Below are 7,270 nucleotides of genomic sequence, written 5' to 3' on the forward strand. Positions count from 1 at the left end.
ATTCTGTCTTCTAAAGTGAAGTCAGGGATCCCTGGGTGGTGCAGCGGTAAACCAAGAAGAACATGAAAATGACAAACGTGTGTGAGCGGGTATATATAAGCATGCATACATGCATGCATTCACAGAAAGATGTATTATTGAATTGTAATGTTACTGAATGTCTTGACTTCAGCACTGAAAGTCTCGTGTCTGGGTAAACACTCCAGTCCCAGGCAAAAAGGGATGGTTGGCCACCCTAAAGTTACCAGATAGAAACCACATGGGATTCAGCAACAGATCTCTGATCAGTCTTCCTGTTCTTGACTCAGACATTTAATAAGGCCTTTAATTCAGACATGAGTTAATATGTCAAACTGGCAGGAAAATAACTTATTAAGTACATAAGAATATGAATTCAAGTAAGTATGAGGAATGCACTAAAAGTCTTTAAAACTGCCAGTATGAAAAGGATCAAGAATTGTACTCCCTATTTTTTCTTCAGAAGAGGTAATATAGCTGCCAGTATTTCTGAATATTCCAGCCAAAGCTTGGAAAATAGCATGGCGGAAGGTACGAGGTACTTGAGTTGATTTTCACGATGGAATTTTATTTATACAGAGACCATTCATTGACTGTTTAGTTAGAAAAGACCTTAAAGAATTATATAATCTATCTTTCCACATCTAGTCAAGGCCACAATTAGATCATGATGGGATTCTACCCAATATATTTTTAAAGACCCTCAAATAAAGAGATGTTCCATTATTAATTTTATGCCTCGCCTGAAACTCTCATCCTTTATATGGAACTAATTACTTTTCTGGTTGATGCTAGAGAGTGTGACTAGCCAGAAACCATTCTCTGACAAAGGTTAGAAGATTATTTTTCAATTTCCTTTAAGTATTTTAATTCTAGAAGCTTTTAACTTTTCTTCAAAGTTTGTACTTTTAAACTTTTGATTACATCTGTGCTCTGCTCCAAATCCCTAATGCATACATTTGGGTATGTTCTGCATTCCTAATAGCTCCTAGGTGATGCTGATGGTTCAAGGACCATAGTCTTGCTTGCTTGCTTAATTGAAGTATAGTTGACACACAATGTTACATAAGTTTTAAATGTACAACATAGTGATTCAGCAACTCTGTACATTATCCTATGTTCACCACAAGGATAACTACCATCTGTCACCATACAACACTGTTACAACACCGCTGACTACATTCCCTATGCTGTAACTTTCATACCTGTGATTTATTCATTCTGTAACTGGAAACCTATATACCTCCCACTCCCCTTCACCCATTTGCCCCTCCCCCCACTGCCTTGCCCTCTGGCATCCACCAGTTTGCTTATTCTGTATTTATGGGTCTATTTTTGCTTTTTTTTGTTTATTTGCTTTGTGTTTTTTTTTTTAACCACACGTTGAAGAGCAAGGTTGCAAAGAACTTAGTTATAGCTTACTTCAGACTTTTCTTCTTAACCTAGAAAGACAAATAGTACCCAGTTAGATACAGTCTTTACAGAAAGCAGTGGACATAGATAGAGATGGAAAAACTATTTTAAGGGTATTATTGGTATAGAGAAATATTTGTAAAAACAAAATAAGAAAGCTATTTCTGTAGCATAGTGACTAGACTGCGATATAAATATGAATACTATATACAATGGTGACTTATCCTGTAATTGCTGATTGCTTTAGTTATGAATTTTTAATTCACACTTTATAACTAGATTTAGACTTATTTTACTCCCCTTTGATGAAATTATTTTTCTCTACTTATTTTTTCTTTTTCTTTTTTTTTTAAATGATTTTATTTGTTCATGACAGAGAGAGAGAGAGGCAGAGACATAGACAGAGAGAGAAGCAGGTTCCTTGCAGGGAGCCTAAAGGGGGACTCGATCCCAGGATCCCAGAACCGTGACCTGAGCCCAAGGCAGACGTTCAACTGCTGAGCTACCCAGGTGTCCCAATTTTTCATAACATGAATATATGAAATTACTTTATACAAAGAAAGTTCACATGTGGAAATGCAGTATTGCAAATACCATAAACCAAATACATTTTTATATTTTGTAATTCAAGCTAACATTTAGATTGGGGTGCCTGGGTGGCTCAGTCAGTTATACATGGGACTCTTGATTTTGTCTCAGGTCCTGATCTCAGGGCTGTGAGATTGAGCCCAGCCTGTGGCTCCATCCTGAGCGTGGAGTCTGCTTAGATTTCCTCTCTCCCTCTGCCCCACTCCACTGGAACAGCTGAGGGCAGCATGGAAAACCTCAAATGTCTCTGTGAGGAGGCCTACCAGAAGACATATCAAAACTGCAGAGGCAAGGCCTCTATCGTACTTCCAAATGCCAAGTCTCCCGCAGAGTACATCTGATTTGTCAAGCCTAGATCACATTCAGAATTCAAGCTGCAAGGCAGTCTGGAAAATGTAGATCTTAAGTTTCTAGTCTCTATGACCTGAGAAGGCCAACTAGAAAAGGGGTGGAATGAATGGTGGTCACCAATACTTTATACCCTGTCCTAGGACTATTGTTCTAGAATAGAAGCTCAACATCTACATGGGATGATGTTCTTTTTTGTCAATTCTGACAAGTCAGTATATCAATCTATCAACAGTCTTCCTGATCTTGGTCAAACCATAAAAGTTTGATATTCTCAGAAACATACCAGAATGAGGCAATCTTAGATTTGAAATAATCGTGTTATTTAAAGATTTTATTTATTTGAGAAGGAGAGAGTAAGCACAAGTGGGAGTGGGGAGGGGCAGAGGCAGAAGGAGAAGCGGGGAGCCCAGTGTGAGATCATGACCTGGGCCAAAGCCAGACACTTAACTGACTGAGACACCCAGGCGCCCCTTGAAATAATCACTTTATTTTTGGATCGGTGCCTTTATATATATATATATATATATATATATATATATATATATATATATATATATTTTTTTTTTTTTTTAGCTAGAAAATGCATTCTTCAGGTAAAATATCCCTTGGAAACATTATACATAAGTAAATAAATAAATAGCTACCCTCCTCAAAGTGGCGGTAGGGCTTGTTGGCAGAAATATTTTGGGCTTTCTGTGTATTCCAGGTGGTTGCTTAGGTCTTCCAGATTCCCTTAAAGTTAGCTTGAGACCATGTGATGGCTTTCCGGCCCTAAAACCCCTGTGGATCCTCCATTCCTTTCTTCCCATTACAGACAGTGGAGTCTGTGTATTGATACATAATAGCATCACACTATGATGACAGCTGGACCCTACGCTTACTAGATGGAAGAGGTCTTTTGCCTTATGCTGGTGTTTGTGGGGAGAGAAATAAACATTCATGATAGGATACCATTGAGATCGTATGCCATTGCAGCATAGCCTGGCTCTCTTGACAAATGTGGGCCTGAAGTCCTGCAGTCTCCACCTCTCATTCTTCCAATGCCAGCCTCTTTGCCTCTCCTTTTCTCTCTGCTTTCTACTTGCCTCCCAAGGCAAATCTACATCGCTACTTCCGGGTGCACAGTTTGTAAACCATTACTCTCGGCTTTTCAAGTACCCCCTCCTCTGGTTTTAAAAATATAAAAAACTGTGTGATAAATGAGTATTACTTTATAGATAAATGGAGGATAGGAGTGGGGTAGAAATGATGTTAAAATAGGCACAAGGGGTCCCAATTTCTGAAATAAAAATTACTACAGATACTATATCTAACCACTTGAAAATAGTATATTTGACTAGCAATAGAAATAAAGTTATATTAATCAAATAAATGGGAGCTATATTAATCAATCACAGAACATTCTACCTAATGAAGAACATTATCATAATATACTATAATTAATCAGCTCATGAAAAGCAATCTCAACAAATAGATCACAAAATTCAGAAGGGTTTATTTGAAAGATTGACAGGTTTTGGGGGGAACAGACCTATTGCATAACTCATCCAGGAATTTGATTACTTTCTTTTCCTCATCAAACATTTCCCTGCAATAATCTTAGGCACCAGAGATCAAGCAGTTGACCTCACTGATACATTGGAGGTCAGACTGTTTCTGTCAGCTTCTCTCTGGGATCCATGGTGTCCATGAATGTCTAGAAGGTCAGAAGGAAGAATGTTAATGGACTGAATATGGATCTATCTGCATTTACAAAGCAAGCTTCTAATCCATTCACACCTCAGCTCAGATGCCACCTCTTAGGGAGATCTTCCCTGACCACCTTATCTGAAATAGCTGTACTTTCCTCCCTGATCACTTTCTAGCCCTCGCTTTACCTTATTTTCTTCATACCACTTATCACTGATTGAAATTCTATTGTTTATTGTCCTATTTCTTCACTAGCACGTAAGCCCCACAAAGAGAGGTGCACCTGGGTGGTTCAATAAATTGAGCATCTGACTCTTGGTTTTAGCTCAGGTCATGAGATCAAGTCCTGTATCAGGCTCTGTACTCAGCACAGAATCTGCTTGAGATTCCCTCCCCTCCCCTCATTTGCTCATTCTCTCACTCAAATAAATGTTTAAAAAAAAAAAAAAAAAAGCTCCACAAAGAGAGAGCTTTTGTTTAACATCACTGTAACTCCAACAAATACATTGCCTGGTACATTACATAGTAAGAATTCAATATTTCTTATATTTCCTATGGTTCTTTGCCAGACACAGTGGAGAGTTTCCTCTGATCTTTTCTATGAGAACCTGGTAGGGCTTTTGGAGATAAAACTCATTCCACCTTCCCAAGGCTGGATCCCACTCTGGAGTTTTTAATTCTCAAATTTGCACAGAGCCTCCAGCAATTTGTCAATTACAATTTAGGTTTCCTATGCCATAAATGGGTCTCTAGAAGGTTTTTCCTGCGTGGGATTCACCTATCTGTCTCTATAATTTTTGAGGCAGGGGTTTGCCCTATGACCTCAGTTCTCTAATGGATCCCAGAATTGTTGTTGATTCAGCTATTTTTATGTGGATAGGAGAGATAACTTCCAAGTTCTTTTTGTGCTGGACTGGACACTGGAAACCATTCAAAAATTTTACTAAATAAGTGAATAAATGCTATAAGAATGTACAGCTATCAGCTGGCTCACTATTCTAGTTTTGTAAATCTGAACTTTATTTTAATCAATCACAACATAATTATACAGGAAGAGATGAATTCTCATGCCAGTGAATGGCACTTCTCTGATGACTGAACTTTTGGACTGAACATCATATTATTTGCATAATATGGAAAGTGGTATATAAAAGTTACATTATTTATTAATTAATAATTCCTTAAACTGAAAGCAACATATTCTAAATGTATTGATTGTGGTATAGGCTAAGCTGCAATAACAGATACTTCCATAAATCATTGGTTCAAATATAATAGAAGATTATTTCTCTCTCTTACAGTCTGGAAGGAGATGGTTGCCCAGGTTGGGGTGGGCAAAAGATCAGATAGAGCCCCAGGCTGAGTTCAAAGAGAATATGTAACCGGATCCTGGCTGTTTAGTTAGGAAGGATTGTATATGATCCAAATATAAAGTGTGTATATGTGTGTACAGGGCTCAGATGAATCAATTTTAGCATAGCATTCCATTTGAAGAAATATATACTCCAGTAGCCCAACAGAAATTAAAAGACATTTTAATATTTTATGTGCATTTCTCAAGAACTGTTAGGGAGATCTGTGCCATAACCCACAACAATACTTTAAAAAATATTATCTGTCTTCCACACTTCTTTCGTACTCCGTGTTTTTTGCAGTCTTCTCAAAATCCCCCAATTCCCCTGACACCCACCTTTTATGGCTTTTCTGTCTTCTTCCTCCTGCCCCCACCTTATCTCTTTCTTATTTAGATCAATTTAGAATTGAGCTTCTTTTTATGGTTTCATTTCTGCTTTGCTCATTACCTGGATTCTCCACAAGAAAGAACCCAGGGCTGACCCAGAAAGCAAATATCCTTTCCCTTACTTGACTGCAGCTCGGGCCCAGTTGCTCTCCCTGTCTTCTAATTTTGCATTACAAAAACACCAAGAACTAGACTGGCAAAGAAAGACTTGCTTAAGGTGGTGGGGGAAGGGTAGAATCTGCACAGACAGGACTGGGGAGGCAGTGAATACTTACACGTTAAGACGTCTTGTTTCCATCACACATATATCATTAAGAGCTCAAGTGAGGATAATGTGGACTGCTATAACTCCAAAACAGATGGAAAATCTCTCAGTTTAAAAATATTCACAAAGCTAGATTTATGCAGATGTTCCACCTGAAGACAGCGCTGAACAAATTAATGCTCACTGTGGACTATGAAAGTCTAATCTATAAAGTGAAAAGGGAAGAGAAGGAAACTGAAAATTACTGAGCACTTACTCAGTATTGGGTTAAGCTCTTTAAAGAATGTCATGTTATTTAAAATCCCCCCATAACCCTTCAGATCAGTGTTCTCGGCTTGGGGATCTATAGACCATATTCTCACTCATATGTGAGTGCTGAGATTGAAAAATGCTTGTGTTTTCATACCAAAAATAGCATGAAAATGTTTAACACGATATAGTGTGAGTGCCTGACATTAACCTTTTTGATTATAATGTAGGTGCCTGACATCAAGTTTTTGATTGCTGAGGTATTCATTTCAAATAAGTCCATCTCAAATAAACATACTGCCAGCTGTATGACACAGCTACTAGCTAAACAACTGTGCTAAGGAGTTAGGCTGCCCTCACCTGTGAAGGTCCCTTTTCAGAAAGCCCTGTGTCACCTAGATAGATGATTGCTTGAGTCAACCCAATTTTTCTTTCTTGCACCCCAATTCCTGCTTGGGATGCTGTAAATTCTCCAATAAAGAGTGAACCCAAGAAACCCTAGGGAACCACACTTGGATGCCAATAAAGTCAAAGCCCCAGATCCACACTTCTTCCCTCTCTCTCTACCCATGACCTCACTATATGGCCCTTGGATGTGCTGTGTACCCTCCAGGACCTCCAGTGCTCCCTTATCTTTGGCACTGAGGTGCATCTTGCAAATGTAAAAACACAAAGGCTGGTACAGCCACCACCATTGACTCTGGTCAGCGAAAATGTCTATGGGACCTTGGCATAAATAATATGGACCCAGGTGATTGGCCTCGGGCATTCCTGGGCCAACGCATTACTAACAATTGGCTGGCACTGACAGGAACACAGGGGCATGTTCTAGATCATCAGGAAGATTATCTTATAATCAAATAATTCTAACCAAAGAGTCATATGACTGTATGCTACTGTATGCTACTGTAATTGAGGTAGACTAGTGAGAAAGGCATGCAGTCAGACTTGATCTG

General features: G+C 38.7%; 1 long non-coding RNA gene across 1 annotated transcript; it reads right to left on the reverse strand.

Moving 5' to 3' along the window:
- Positions 1 to 1,318: 1,318 nt before the first annotated feature.
- LOC140629780 (uncharacterized) lies at positions 1,319 to 6,265 on the reverse strand. Its single transcript, XR_012027596.1, has 3 exons — positions 6,076 to 6,265; positions 3,902 to 4,066; positions 1,319 to 1,460 (listed from the first exon to the last, which is right to left on the reverse strand). It is a non-coding gene; the product is annotated as an uncharacterized lncRNA (long non-coding RNA).
- Between the last annotated feature and the right edge of the window lie 1,005 nt (positions 6,266 to 7,270).

The sequence above is a fragment of the Canis lupus genome, unplaced genomic scaffold, assembly GCF_048164855.1.
Source record: "Canis lupus baileyi unplaced genomic scaffold, mCanLup2.hap1 Scaffold_254, whole genome shotgun sequence".
Taxonomy (NCBI): domain Eukaryota; kingdom Metazoa; phylum Chordata; class Mammalia; order Carnivora; family Canidae; genus Canis; species Canis lupus.